This window comes from Diospyros lotus, chromosome 6 (genome assembly GCF_014633365.1).
Source record: "Diospyros lotus cultivar Yz01 chromosome 6, ASM1463336v1, whole genome shotgun sequence".
Taxonomy (NCBI): domain Eukaryota; kingdom Viridiplantae; phylum Streptophyta; class Magnoliopsida; order Ericales; family Ebenaceae; genus Diospyros; species Diospyros lotus.
Window position 1 is genome coordinate 44930310 of NC_068343.1, and position 16995 is coordinate 44947304.

Below are 16995 nucleotides of genomic sequence, written 5' to 3' on the forward strand. Positions count from 1 at the left end.
CAATCTCAGGAATCCCTTCGTGGGTTCCCTATTAGTCGACGACCCCTGTTCTAGGGATAGAGGCAGTTCAAGCCTAGAAGCAATGTCAATAAGCATTGGAGAATACGGTTAGGCAGCTCGCTGATGTGGTTAGGACATTGGCCCAAACACAAGTCCAAGTCGTACAAAATCAGGTCGAGGTCTCACCATCAAGAGGCGTCTCGCAACCTCAAAATGAAATACTCGTTCCAAATGAAAGGGAAGGTAGAGGAATATCACGACGAGCTGGATCTGTGCATTCCTCGAACTCACGGTCCGGGAGATCAGAGGAACGGTGATCTTGAGGAAAGGGACTGGAGGCGCACCCCACAAACCTGAGAATGAGAGCAAATCGTTATGAAGATCACCATGGCGAGGTTCAAGAAGGGAGCCGACGACGTGGGAATCCACACCCAGGAGAAAACTCGACTAGGATTAGCCTAGGTCACGCCACTCATTGTAACTCGCGAGGGAATAGGAGACGACATCAGCCTAGAGCTTGCTATTCGCTAGATCGAGGAAGTAGATTGGAAAGGCGGTCTCCACCCGGGCGATCTTTGGACCAAAATCCAACTGTGGATGAGTTATTGCAAAGGGTCCTACAATTGGAGGCACGACATGGAGCTCATGATCGGAAGGGAGAACGTGATGAAAATACCCTATTCTCAAGAGAAGTAGAACAAGAGCCTCTACTGTAACGACCCGCTCCCACTTACAGGTGCCACCGGTGAATAATCGACTGGATTACTCACCCGACGAATCACAACTGAAGGGTTGGACTATGTTTCAACAGTAAATGCCCTAGGTGGGATCTAGGCTTCGTCCTTCCCTTCGCTCCACTCGGAAATTGGTCCCAACTCAAATAAGAAAACACAGCGGATCGAGACCCGAAGCCCGAGTGAGCTTCACCTCTCTTCAGCTCGCTTTATAGCAAGCCAAAGGTGACCCAGACACAAAGCTAGCATAATAACACTTCGCTGAGTATTAGGGATTTATGAGAACATACCTCGCTAATCTTTACTCAATCCGAACTTGGCTTCAACAACTCAAGCCACATATAAATCACGCAGACTCACAATCATCTATCACACTGTTATGATTACAACAACTAGATACCTCTAGTGCTCAATAACGCTTACATTCAAGTACATGAATACGAAAAACAAATACAGGAGAATACACATCCACTCATCTCGGGCAACGATGCTAGTTGCCACAACAGTCTCCAGGCACCATCCCTGCTTGCAATTGGACTTGCATCATCTACAACATGAGGTAAAACCTCACGAGTCATAAAGACTCAGTAAGGGTGCAATGCATGTAAATATGAATATAACCATGTTTATGTATGCCAAATGCATGCAAATGAGGCTAGACCCATTCATTCTCACAACCCTCCATGGTTTAAGGTATCAACCTATCAACCTCCACAACACTAGTCCTCCATATGGCCATAGGTCTACTAGATCTCACATCATGCAAGATAACCACTACATGCAAATGCTTTATAAAAACATTATCAAACATATTTACCAACTTGCAAGGCCATCTCCACATGAGGCCATCCCATACCTGGCTCGAAGCCTCGTCTCTGCCTCGACACGAACTCCAGCTCTTCTAGGATCACCGCCTCCTCGGTCGAACCTAAAAACCAATCACACAAAAACTCCACAATATCAGACATTAACCAATGCCTTCATTTTTGCTTACACCACAAAATCACTCATCAACACTATCTCCAACAACGCCAACCATTGCATAAACCAGCCATCTAAAATTTTCCAAACAACCCCACCCAAGGGTTCAATCCAACAACACTACACAATTCAATATCTTACATAAAGGAAATATTCTGAAAAGAATTTATTTACTTACCTCAGACAATCTGGAAGAGAAAATCGGATAAACGCCTCCATCGGCCTTGCCTTCTATACTGCCATATTGCACCCAAAATCTCCATTTTGAGCTTCCGGCACGTTCCTTGGGCCCCGAATTAATTTCCAGACTTTTTTTAGAATTTTCTGGAATTTCCTCCTATTTTTCCAAATTTTTCCAAAATTTTCTTTATTTTCTTCCTTTTTCTTTTCTTTTCTTTTCTTTCTTTTCCTTCATTTCTTCTCCTACGTGCCCCTGTTCTTCTTCCTCTTCGCGTCTTCTTCTTCCTTGGCGCGCATAGCGCCTGCGCTCTCTAGCAACTGGCCACAGCCGCTGGCCCTCAACCCCCGCCGATGCTCGCCTCTAACTCCGTCGGCCGCTCCCCGTCACGCGACCCCCGGCCATGGCTACCATCGGTGCGAACTGCCATGGCCGGACCTCCCCTGTGTGCTGCCATGGCCATCCACCGCTTCGGCCTTCAGCCACCGCGAGCCACCAGCTCGCCTTCGGTCACTAACGCTAGCCCAAGACGGCCTCACCGCGACCACTCTAGTATCCTCCGCCATTGCTGGTCCGCCGCTACTAGTCTGCTCGCGTCGGCCATGGCCGTCATCGCTGCAACAGCAACGGTCAATGCCGCTGCTTCTTGCTACAAAATCGGCCAACACCGGCCTTCTCCCTCTCTTGATCTCCCTCTCTCGCGCACGTACTCTCTCTTAGCCCAGCTCTCAGATCTCTCCCTTTCTCTTCTCTTCTTCTCACTCTCTGCTCTCTCATTTCAAAATACAGAGACATACGAAGCTTCCTAGAAGCTTCCCTCGCCCACATTATATATATATATAATATGCACATATTACATATTTAACCCACTTAATTTTCATAATCCCACTTGAGAAGATTAATAATTATACTTGGAGATTTTTATAATAGCACTTGGGACCTCTTAAGGTTTTAATTGATTACCCTCAAGCCACTAAAACCTTAATTCTCCAAAATTAAAAATTGGCTTTTACTCGAAAATATCGATTTCGTCCTTGCGCCTACACGGGACCTTTATTCCACCTAAAAACACTTAAGGGTTACCTTATTCTCAAAATCGAACCACCCCTAGGGTCCCATCGACTTCCCGGAGGTCCCATGCAACCATTCGGTACCGACACTCGCTCGGGCTTATACAAAATTTATTCCAAAAATTATTCTCGATCGGACTGCTTCTAGCGTCATTAACCTCGTCTCGAGACGCTCACCAGTCTCATGCCCTCTTCCCTGGACATCCAAGTCCCGAGGCACTCCCTGCCGCTAATTCGGCAATTTTATTAATTAACTTCTTGAAATCGACCTTCGCCTTCTCGGACCACTCAAGGTCCTACCTAAATAATTAAAATTTATTTATTTTTCAATACCATGTAATACCGGGTATTACATTCTACCGCCCTTAAAGAATTTGGCCCTCGAAATTCACTTTGCCTTAATCTCTTACCCAAGATAATCACATTCTCGGGCTACGTGACAAATTTTCATGCTCGAGAATCTCATAGCTTGTCCATTTCTCACCTTTACCTCGGGCTATTCCCACCTCAAGGCTTCACTTAGGCATTTGGTCTTCCGCCTCTCGAGGACATTCACCAACCGAATACCGCCTTGGCCTCTAGTCAAATCGCACCACTGGTCGTTGGTCATGCTTACTGCAACGATATCCATCTCCTGATGGATTTTCTCTACCTCGAAGTATCGCTTTGCAATTTACTTCCCATTTTTTGCATCAATCAAAACAAACTCTTGCTAACATTGCATCACTGATCAGTCTACCACGATTTTACGCCGATCACCCACGGCAACGTTTCCCATTACCAATCACACATGACCACGATTTTACGCTGGTCCAACCAGCAACGTCTTAGCACTGATCATCAGTCGCAATGTCTCTTCTAGTGCCCACAAGACACTCTGACACTCATTCCACCATGGCATACCGCCATTTATTACAAGCAAGCATAGTTTGAGTCGATCCTCATGGCAACCTCTCATTACCGATCAACTAACCATGCTAGCACTACATGGGAAGCAACCATTTGGACCACCCAGCTAACTCGACCATTTCATACCTGGTCTTCTACCTTGACCAGCCGACCCTCATTTATCGATACGATTATGCATCATCGACACATCCAACAACCTGCCAGGCTATTACACATTCCAACCATAAATGCACTACACGAGTCCACCTCGAGCTTGGCGATGCACACACCAATACCACCTCACCTCGAGCTTAACCATGCTCGGGCCACAACCTTCTCCCAACCAGGAGTTTTTCGCATAAGCACACAGACTACTCTGGCCTTCCTTTCTGGCCAATATGACACGCTAGTAGGGTCTCATACCCATACCAGGAAACTCTTCACTGAGCAACCCCTCTTCAATTCTTCACCCCATTTCAGCCTTTACCATCATGTCCCATGCTAGGCCTTACCTTAGTTAATAAACCCTAGCACGAGTCAGAGATCCTACCATTGAGCTTAAGGGCGTGGAACCATTAACTGGCCCTTGTCATCACCCACGGTGCGTGGCACAAGTGATCGGCTCATTACCATCTGCACAATCACTTATTGCATCGCACCTGTAGGATGATTCGTGCCTTTAGTCCCTTGCCATAACAAGCTAACATGGTTACACCCTCACCTTGTAATGGTCTTCCATCCAAATTCACTCGCCCAGCTTCAATTTCATTGGGACTTTTCAAATCCCACCATTTCTTGACAGAGCCTCATATTCTAAAGGCACAAAACCTTTCGACCATCTTAATCAGGTTCATTCTCCATTCACAATAGACACCTGACTTATACCATATATAATGGTTCCCCTTGTCCACCTCGACAAGGATAATACCATGACAACAACAAATTTCCTTTCACAGTCGTTGCATCTCAACTCTCACAGGTCAACACAACCCACACAACCTTAATCTTGGATTAGCTTCTCTCTACCACCTTGCCATTTCTTGGATGGCTTACTAATCCCTTGAAAATCTCTGGCTTCTCATGGATTTTCCTATACACTTTGCTACAACTAGATCACACCACTCGGTGAGCTACCACATTGGCTCTAATGCCACCATTATCGGCTAAAACGGCCTCTTGTTATCGCTTGGCACCACATCCAAACGCAACTGTGACTCCAGATCCACCAACGCCACTGACCAACTACTCTCATGACGTAGCATGACCATGGCTAGCCGCCGCTCGCCGTTGCTGCTATCACCAATTGGCGCTTTCGGTCGCCATCGGCTACCCCCAGCTGATCACCAACCGACTCCATTAGTTACTTTCCTTCACACCCATTAACCTCTAATCACGAGGCTAAATCTTATCAATTGCCCCCATACCAAGGTATCCCGCTAGCTGTATCACTCACAGCTATCAAGTGATCTCATCACCTAAACACGATTCCTGTGAACCAATCTCGTCCCATAAGCTCTTCCTTTAAGCTCTCGTCTCATATTAGCGACATCTTACATTCGCCCTCAACTTTTCTTGGAAGAACATCTCAAGTTCTACTTAGGCTACATTTCAACACTACCATTTATAACCATCGCTATGGAGTAATACTCCTTCAAGCAGCACAATTCTACCCTGACCAACCATCTTTTATCCCCTTGGATCTCTTTCTCAGCACCCACCTGGTCTAACCGCCAAGACCCGCTGAACCTTTATGTACACGGTCAATTAACAAGGCTTTACATCACAGTCCTCGAGCCTCACGCTCCCATCATTGTCATCAGGTGCTACCACCTGGCAACGGATCCTGTGTCAACAACTGGAAACCCATCCAGTGCTACATGAGGATACTTCCTCATTTTCGCATCGACACAATTTTGACTAACACTAGATTGTGCAATTGCAAGCCTTCACGAATTTCAAACTCCGTGCCTTAGCCACGTGTTCAGCTTACACAACTCACATCACAGGATTTGAGATCCCTTTACTTGAAACCTTCGCACGCTTCAATATTCTTATCTCATGGTTGGCTTCCAACTCGTAAGTCTTGCCCTTCATGGCACTTACATAACATTTTGAAGCCATTTACCGATTCCACCAATCAATCCATCTTCCTGCATTTTCGCAAGATCACACTGGATCCATCATCCCAATTTACCATAACCATTTCGGTCAAATTTAACCACAACTGCGTTAGCATCCTTTAGCAAGGAGCATCGCTACGCATCTTGATATCACACCACAAGATATCACCCAATCGATTCACAAATCTTCTTGTTGCCATGACAACAGAAGGCAGTACCCCGATACTTCAACCCTTACGAAAATTTAGGTCTGGCCCAAACATAACCTACAGCATACCCCGGGTCTTCGGTGTCTAATCGTCTCCACTACAGACGGGTTACTTTACATAAAGGGCTGCAGTCCCTCCTATGAACTAATCGTCTATATCTAGTGGTCCTTGGCATTAGACCCGTCAACGATAGGCATCAACCGTAGCGTTATTCCCACGCTAGGCCCATTTCTTTTTCCTGGGTTTCTCTCTCAAACATCTCGAGGCCCTATAATGCCTTAACATTTGCTAAACTTCCTCAACACCGCTTATTACTCGTAGCTGAGTTGCAGAATTGACCACAGCTTTCGTCACCTTTATCGAGAGTCTCACAGATCTACAGCCCCTGACCATCTGCATAATCATTGTGTTGCCCTGTGCTTTAGGCGAGCCAACACTTGGCCATCATTACCGTGTCACTCCCATACACTGGCCCAACACTGGTTCCCCATCGTGTTGCCTTGTGCTTCGGAGAGTCAACACCAATTCATCACAACCGTGTTGCTCCCTTGCAGGATACTCTCGGTCTCACCTGACCAAATTTCCTAAGGTGCTGCTCCAGATCTTTGGCATCTGACCGTCACCTACAGTTCACTAAATTGCTCAAACCCATGGGCCACTTGCCCTCAATGCGAGCCAACTCATTAGTCCTTTGCCACACAGTCCATAACATCAGATTCGTTACCTCGAGCCTTGCACCCATAACATCAAAGTTACTTATAGCCTCCCCGAGCGACGATGGTTCCACCACCATATTACCAAAGCCATCTTACTTGGTTATCCTCACCTTGATAACCTCAAGCTCATACCATGACCCTCGCTCCTCAAGACTCTACATCTCTTACCGCTTAAGAAACTCTCAAACCATTTCACATCTTGAGGCCTCATGATCTTACCCCATAAGATCATACCTCACGGCTTTCACTCAACATTTGAAAGCTCCAACTTTCCATGATAATGGATCCAAATCTATCATGATTCATTTCTTCTCCCGCGTGCCCCTGTTCTTCTCCCTTCTTTTCGTCTTCTTCTTCCTTGGCGCGCACAGCGCTTGCGCGCTCCAACAACTGGCCACCGTCGCTGGCCCTCAGCAGCTACCGATGCTCGCCTCCAGCTCCGCCGATCACTCCCCATCACGCAACCCCCGGCCATGGCTGCCATCGGTGCGAACTGCCATAGCCGTCCATCGCTTCGGCTTTCAGCCACCAGCTCGCCTTCGGTCACCGACGCTAGCCTAAGACGGCCTCACCGCGACCCCTCTAACTGCCTCCGCCATTACTGGTCTCCCGCTGTTGGTCTGCTCACGTCGGCCATGGCCGCCATCGCTGCAACAACAGCGGTCGATGCCGCTGCTTCTTGCTACAAAATCGGCCAACACCGGCCTTCTCCCTCTCTTGATCTCCCTCTCTCTCACACGAACTCTCTCTCAGCCCAGCTCTCGGATCTCTCCCTTTCTCTTCTCTTCTTCTCACTCTCTGCTCTCTCATTTCAAAATACAGAGACATACGAAGCTTCCAAGAAGCTTCCCTTGCCCACACTATATATATATATATAATATGCACATATTACACATTTAATCCACTTAATTCTCATAATCCCACTTGAGAAGATTAATAATTACACTTGGAGATTTTTATAATAGCACTTGGGCCCTCTCAAGGTTTTAATTGATTACCCTCAAGCCACTAAACCTTAATTCTCCAAAATTAAAAATTGGCTTTTACTCAAAAATATCGATTTCATCCCTGCGCCTACACGGGACCTTTATTCCACCCAAAAACACTTAAGGGTTGCCTTACTCTCAAAATTGAACCACCCCTAGGGTCCCCTCGACTTTCCGGAGGTCCCCTACAACCATTCGGTACCAACACCCACTCGAGCTTATATAAAATTTATTCTAAAAATTATTCCCGATCGGACTGCTTCCAGCCTCATTAACCTCGTCTCGAGACGCTCACCAGTCTCATGCCCTCTTCCCTGGACATCCAAGTCCCGAGGCACTCCCTACCGCTAATTCGACAATTTTATTAATTAACTTCTTGAAATCGACCTTTGGCTTCCTGGGCCACCCGAGGTCCTACCGAAACAATCAAAATTTATTTATTTTTTAATACTATGTAATACCGGGTATTACATCTACCCCACAGATTTAAGGTCTTAAACATCCGTCAATACAACGGAGACGGTGACCCTATGACCATCTGGATGCTCTTAACGTCCAAATGAACCTGCAGACTTCAAGTTCATTAGCCAAATGCCGGGCATTCCCCGCGACCTTAGGGGATATGCCTCGAACATGGTTAAGAAGTCTCCTCCCCCCCCCCCCCGGTGTAGTATTTGTAGCTAGGAAGAGTTCTAGAGAAGGTTCATCAACCAATATAGGTCGCTCCGGAGGTAACTTGCTCCAACATGTCACCTCACTATAGTTTTCCAGCGATCTAGTGAATGCTTGAAGGAATACATAGATAGGTTCAGGCGTGAGGTCAATAATGTCGAGAGTCTCTCAGACGATAGCATTCTGATCTCGATATCCGTGGGACTTCACAAAGATGGGAAGCTCTATGAAAGCATCTATAAGTCCCCTATACGGGACCTAGGTGAGTTCTATGAGCGAGCTGCGAAAGAGATCCAATGGGAAGAAACTTTTAGCTTAAAAAAGCCCAGCAACTAAAAGGACACAAAGGCCTATTTATAGACATTTTCGGCCAATCATGTTTTGCAACATGTCCCATAATCATGAGGCCTTATTATTACCTTCCATGTGTGGCCAATAAATGCTTGGAGATTTGGAGATTTTTGCTAACTTAGAGGCTAAGTAAGCTTTTCCTTGGCCAATCACGCGTGCCACCTCAAGGGGTCATTATGAGCTATCATGTGACCTTATCTTATCTTTCAAGTGGCCAATGATTGATTGCCATGTGTCTCTAGCTTGGAGACTAAGAAAACTTGGAGGCTAAGTCTTGGACTCCAAAGCTCCATTTAATTTGAGTTTGAAATCCATGATATTTTAAAGAGATATTTTAAGGTTTCAAGAAATGACGCTTTAACCCAGAACTTTTCGCATAACTATACTTAAACCCTTGCAACTTGGTCCCCGAGCTATTTTTAATTGCACTTTTTGGTCTCCGAAAAATAGATAAATTACACTTATCACCCCAAGATTTTAGGTAAATTACACTTTTACCCGAACTTCAATATTTACTATTTTGCCACTGGCTCAGAAACTGAACCCTTGTCTCAAGGATTCTATAATCTCTTGAAAGGACATATTTCCTCAAGTATTATAAGCTAAAAATCCCGAGTATTACATCATATTTTAGTCTAAAAATCTCGGGTGTTACATTCTACCCTGTGGTTGCGACACTTCTGACCTAATGTAGACATTTATAATGAAAAGACAAAAAGAAAAAAGTATCAGGTCGCTGAGAACGAACTGGCCCTCATGAACCGAAGTCCCTAGGGATTCTTCCTACCTATTAGGTTGTGCGCTTCTCAATAGGGTATGACTTGAAACATAGGGGACTGAGGTTATGAGCCTATCAAACCTCCTAAAATAAATGAAAACTAGCACTACAAGATGAACAACCATCGCCAAGAGGTGAGGCATGGAGACGGAATTGACGGAAAGAATGAGAGCAGGGACAAAATAAACAAAAAGACTGCGAGAAACTTACTGTTCTTGATCGATTGCTGCAAAAATCTGGGGGAGGAACCAGCAAGAAAGAAACGGTGAAGGGCGAAGAAGCTTCAAAACCATCGGCAATGGAGTCCTGGAGTCGGGAGGAAAAAGAAGGTTGCAGAACCAAGAAATATTTTTAAATGATACGGTAAAGGGGGAAGGAATTTCCCTTCACTTTTATAGTTTAAGGTATTCCACCGTTGGATGAAGAGACTGACGAGCTGCCCTAGATCCAATGGTGGTGTGCATAAGTATGGGGCCCACAGACATAATGATTGAGCGGTTACAGGGAACATGCGCAATAAAGGCGCCATAGATAAGACGTGCGACGTGAAACAACGCAATTTGAAATGATTGGGTAAGTCCAAGAAGGTGGATTGACAGCTTGCATAGCCCAATCCGATCTGCATACATCAACTCGCGCTCTGAAGATCGCACCACGAGCTATGGGGCTAGTGTTACGGGTATTTTTTTAACCGCCTTGGGCTATTGTATGAACTGTTGTGGGCAAGGAATGGTCCAATTGTAAGGCCCAACCTCTCCAAGTCCAATGGGCCCAAGACTGAAGCTATCTTTGCGAGGTCGCATAATTGCTAAAGCACGAGCTCTGGTTACGATAACAAGCGAGCTCCCGACGATGGCTCCAACTCGTTGGTCAACCCGATCAGCTCGCAAAGAAGACCACAAAGCAGAACATCTGGATTTGATGTCCACCTGTCTTTATCCGTGGAAACTAGTCCCCACATGGTGTAGAACTTTTACTCCCTATTTTATGGAAATAATGATACATTGTCTCTCACGATGTGGCCCCATAACTTGGAACTTTGTGTAAATTGTAAATACCCCACACTATAAATAAGAGGTCAAAAGCTATTGTACAGGTAGGATAAAAAAAAAAAAAATACATACTATGACTCAGCAAAAATGATCGGAGAATAGTCATGGACTAGGCATCATTCTGACCGAACCACATAAAAAACTCTTGTGCATTGTTTGTTGATGGTGTTATTGTTCTTTTCCCCTCGTATTCGTGATTACTAGATCAGTATGGGCCGATGAATCTCGGTTGACCATTTTTGAACGTCGAAACTCCGCAAAGATCATGGCCGCATTTCTGTCAGGTATTGCCTTTCTGCTCAAGAATTTGCGACGATCAACTAAAACAATGAGTTTTCATAACTCATTAGCTTGTTTTATAGCTACTCTGTTTCCTTCCTGCCAAGTTCCTTTCCACGCCTCACCTTCTAGTGATGGTTGTGTGTCTTTAAGGCATCTGGTGATATGTCGTTTAGCCTTCGGGCCAGCCTACTGTAGGGGTAGCTTTATTTTTCTTTAGAGGTCTGACGGGTTGGTAGACCTAGCCCCCCTGCCTTAAGCAGTTCCTTGTTGTGAAGCGCGCGACCTAACAAATAGAAAGTGTCCTTAGGAACTCTGATTTGTGGCTTAGTCCACTTATAGCGGCCTGACTCCGTTCCCTATGTAACACCCCACTTTCTCGAGCATGTTATTACTTAGGACAATTCTAGGGTAATAATTTTTTTCTTTTCAAAACTACAGCTAAACCATATCATTCTTCATATCTATCCCAAAATTTTCATTTATTTATCTCGAATGAGAAACATCATAAACATCAAATGCGGAAGTTAGAATCAAACCTTAACTTTAACATTAACCAATAATAAGATTATACATTATCGTTCCTCAAAACGTTCAGAATTGAAAGTAGAAGAACTTAAATACATGGGCTACATAACATACAATCAATTCACCATGCATTTTGCTAAATGTCATTTCATGCCTCATTTATCGTCGTTTTTGTTACAATCTCCATATGGAACGTTTAAATATTCCAGGGGCAAAGCCCAAGTTAGATGATGAATCATCTAAGTAAGGGTACAAAATCATATTTCGTGCATTGATGCAATATGCAAAATGTCCTTTTGTTTTTTCTTTTCGTTTGAGTCGACCGTACTTTAACGCTACTCCCTATTTTTACGGCTTCCTGACCATGCCGAGGTATATGAGTGCACCCTTGGTAGAGCAGTAGTGCCAGCCCATACTCTCAAACCATATGCGATGCATGATAAAAAATATCATCGTGTACATATCCACATTTCATCATAATATGTAAATGTTAGATATGAGCCCTAAAGACCAGTTCCAGTGACACAAAGGGACTCGATCTTGTAATTCTTTAAATATTATTTAAATGGCAAGTTTATGTTTTTATTTAAATTGCAATATGGTTTAAATTATAAAACATATATCCATTAGTATAATAAGAAGTGGATACTATTCTTAAGTGTTAAGAATACGAGTTACGGATAATCCACAATTTGTTATACTATAAACATGTTCCTGGCCATAGAATTCCTATCATGGATGATAGCAACTCGTAAAGGCCAGCACATTGTCTTCCTCCTTGTTTCAGTATGAGATACTGAAAGATAAGGTTGGTGAGTCTCGTGCCATTCTGTATGAGCTATAGAAGGAAGATAAGTGCACTACAAGAAAAACGGGTTTTAACGACAGGGAAAAACAGTCGTTAAAAGTTAATTTTCGGTCGTTAAAAAGTTGTAACGACGGAAATTTTCCTGTCGTCAGTCGTCGTTATTGTCTCCGAGGATAAAAGTCTTTAACGACGGAAATGATAAACCCGTCGTTAATTGTCTTCCTCCTTGTTTCAGTATGAGATACTGAAAGATAAGGTTGGTGAGTCTCGTGCCATTCTGTATGAGCTATAGAAGGAAGATAAGTGCACTACAAGAAAAACGGGTTTTAACGACAGGGAAAAACAGTCGTTAAAAGTTAATTTTCGGTCGTTAAAAAGTTGTAACGACGGAAATTTTCCTGTCGTCAGTCGTCGTTATTGTCTCCGAGGATAAAAGTCTTTAACGACGGAAATGATAAACCCGTCGTTAATTGTATTAACGACCGTATGATTCCCGTCGTTAAAAATAATTATTAGCGACCAAATTATAACTCAATAACGACAATATTTCCCGTCGTTAATAGTGTGAATAATTAACGACAGTATAATTCCCGTCGTTAATAATTATTAACTACTGAATTATAACTCAATAACGATAATATTTTCCGTCGTTAAAAGTATGAATAATTAACGACCATATGATTTTCGTCGTTAAAAATAATTTTTAGTTACCAAATTCTTTAATAATAACGACAGTATTTTCTATCGTTAATAGTGTAAACAATTAGAGACTATGATTTTTGTCGTTAAAAAATATTATTTACCTACCAAAATATAGAACAATAAAGACAGTATTTCTCATCGTTAATAGTGTAAAACCAACGATTAGTCATCAATGACGACAACATCCTGTTTTGATGAAAACCACCAAACCTATATATCATTATCCATATCAAATTGGAATAAAACTCATAAAATTAAACCTGTCATTCAACTAATTAACTTCAAAGTAATATATGTTCAACCAAAATAAAAAGTATCATTATCCATTAGCATTTACACACCAAAAGTAGTATCTATACAGGTGTTAATTGCCAACAAACTACACCAAAAAAGATGTTTAACTAAAAGCAACACTTTGATAATTGTATATACTATACAAAAATGTACACCAAAGCACTATAGTCAAATAGTTGATTGAAATTATAATTATAGAACTGTTCATGTAGTCCAAGACAGAAATTGCTTCCTTTAGAGTTCTGTTGTTTCATTGACCTGCAAAAAAAAATAAAACATAAAATTAGAGTCAAAGATCGATGTGTTCATGTTTTCTTTATAAAAGATTACAAATAGAATTAATAAAACACAAAAACGTCTCCATCACAAGCTACAAAACATACAACCATTAAAATGCACCAAAACACAACAAAATTTCACAAACACACTCTAAATTTTGTAATTGATGCTATCTGTACAAGACTTAAATGCTCATAAGCTTCTAAGTAAAAAAATTTGCACTTACAAGGATAACAATTATTGCAATATAATTTGTTAAAAAACAAAATCTACAACATTCCCAGTGTTCATAAGTGCTTTGTTATATAACTAACTTTGTCATATTTGGAACAATATTATCAGTAACTTTCACATTAATATTTTGTTGAAAGTTTATGTAAAATGATGTAAAAAAAAGTCTAAATTACCATAGATGGGTAGATGATGTGCAAATGATACTATCAGTGATGTTTGCACTAAATGATTTACCTACTCCCAGAATCAAGCACTAATTAGAAAAAGGAAAATAAGATGATATCTTACTAAGGACAACCACAGCAGGTCACCAACAAGAGGAAATAGATTGAGAAGTAAAAAGACTAAACAAAACAACAGAAAGCAAATAAAAGCCTAAAATTGAAGAAAATAAATGCAAACATTCTCTAGTGGATAGCACATGAAACACGGGAAACCATTGCATAGTGCATACATTTCACACTCTAGTCTATCAACTAAGAACTGTGGGCTAATCCATTCCTCCCATTGTTTATAAATGAAAAGATAAACCAAATTAAAAATGCCTACAATCCCCTGAATAATCCAAATTTTGGCATATTGAACCAGCTAACAGCTTTCTAATTTCAGCAATGTTATATATCATATAAGCAAGTCAAAATATGCAACAACCTCGGGAAATTTAGGATTTCATACCAAAGAACATATGAAATCCTAAACACTTCTAATCAAGAATAAAAAAAAAGAAAAAAAAAAAGACATGCAAACAGTGAAATGAAAAGAGGTTAGTGCGCTATCTTATCCTATCAAAAAGAATTACAATTGTTTACAATGCTAATAAAATTAAAAACTTAAAACTATAATTATGTGCATCAAAATGTATATATATAATAAGGATAATCCCCGAATGAAGCAGATAATTAAACTGTCAGGCAGGGATAAAGCCATAGAAGGAATGAGATTCCAATGCAACTGTTAACTTGCTGGGAAAACATAAAAGTCCCTCATACAAACTGAAACAATGTATTTTGAGACATAACATATTCAAAAACCTTGCATGGAAACAACTAAAAGCTTACTATAGTTGCCATGAAAACCTATTTAAAGCTTCTTTAACCAAATACAGAGACAGCAAAGCTCAAAATAGATCAGAGCACTTCTTTAGACATGATGCAATCCTTAAACCCAAACAATGAGAAAGAACAAAACAATGCCTTTAAAGGGATGTACAGCCAGAATTTCTGGGAGAAGTGAAAGTTCTAACATGCTAGTTTTTTTTTAATTTATGTTCATCTAAACATAGTGAATTGGAAATAACAAAAGCACGAGATATTGAAGGTCATTGGAGGAGGTTCACATGAGCAATATAAGCCTCTATGAAGCTTCATTTCCAAAGAAACAATAACAAAGCCCTAGGAGACAAGACTACTTTGAGTTACAGTTCAATCTGTAGTACATAACTATTGAAGGCATCATATCACAACAATAACCCCAAAAGATAGTGATTAAATAGATAAATTAGAAGGGGGGGGACACAAAACAAAGGCCATCACTAAGAATCAAAACTGCACGAAACAAAATCTGATTTCCCTAATATTGAATACAAAGCTTCCAAGATCCAAAATCAGATTGCTTAAGAACCTTACCGTACAACAACAGTATGTTCTGGTCCCTCATTCTAAATGCATCATTAAAACTACTTAATTTGGTAACAAACTACATTCTTAATGATAGCAAGTACACTGGCAATGACTCATTAACAGAAACAAATTTGATATGCCTTAGGTGTAACTTAAGTTTTCGGGGGCAGGGGAATTCATAACATTAATACTTTTACAGGACACAAAAAATCCCACATGGGGAACTTATTACATTAATACCTCTAGAGGACACAACAAATACCAAGTTAAGTAACCAAAAGACATAGTAGAAAATCATTTGTTATGCCAACGACACTCACTTTTTTAAACGTTGCTATTAATTTAATGGAAACCTAGCCTTGGTCATCCATCTTCTGCCACAAGTATGTATCTTTAATTAAATTCTTATTACTGCAAGGAATAGATAAGAGCATAGATCGTTCAATTCCTAACTAAAAATAATTAACTAGCAAATTAGCAATGATTACCAATGAAAAGTAATGAAAGCCATTAATAAGATACCTGAAATAATAATCTATCTGATTCAATATCTTAACAGGCAACTGTGGGTCTGGGACAAGAAAAAACATTGCAGGGGGTGATATTGGCGACATAAAAGGCATGGCTCTAAATGAATCAGGTGGTGGACCTGTAACATAAAACAGTGGATGCTGCCCTTCTGCAAACAGATGGGTACATTTACTGGAACACATATAACTAACCTAAATCGGTAATATACAAGTATAGAAATATCACACAAAATATATATACAAAAACATCCAGAACAAGAAAAGAACCTGTTTCGAACATCAACGACGTCCTCGTGAGGCAAAAGCTGGGGCAGTTCGTCGTAGACGCGATTGGCCCCACCGTCGACCCAAACACGAAGATATGCTGCTCTACACCGACAACAACAACAAGAACAACGAGACGGCGGCATCGATCAGACAACCAAATCGCACGAACACAACAAAATCGAATGAACCAAGAGAGAAGAAGGGGCGTACCGTACTTCCAAAGCAGAGGAGTGAATCGGGGGAGGCATTGATTGAGCAAGACGAGGGCGTAGGTCTGAGGGTGTCCGTTGTGGGCGGGAATCGAGGGGAGGAGGAAGGTGGATGAATGAGCCGTTTGAGATGGAGATTTAGCGGCGGCGAGGAGGCCGCGATGGAGTTGGAGGTTGCGACGAGGTGGCCGCGATGGAGTTGGAAGCGGCGGCAACGTTGAGGCGGCGGAGGGAGGCGGCCGGGAATGCAGAGGGTGAGACTGTGATTTGGGGGATTAGGGCTTGGGGGAATTCTGATTTGGGAATAGGAATTGGAGGGGAAAAGGCCCCTGCTCACGCCAACATTTTGATCTTTTTTAAATATTTAATTGTTAATTAATAAAAATAATATTAATAATTATTTAATTAATAAAAATAAAATAATTTAACATTATGGTAACTGATAAAATAAGTTAAATTATTGCATCAGATTAATAATTATTTAAAAATAAAATTATATTATAAATAAATC

The 16995-nt window shown here is 41.8% G+C and overlaps 1 protein-coding gene across 1 annotated transcript in view; it reads left to right on the top strand.

Annotated features, from left to right (window-relative positions):
- Window positions 1-16995, top strand: part of LOC127803355 (disease resistance protein L6-like) — an 83347-nt gene that overhangs the window by 53097 nt on the left and 13255 nt on the right. The window lies entirely within an intron of this gene.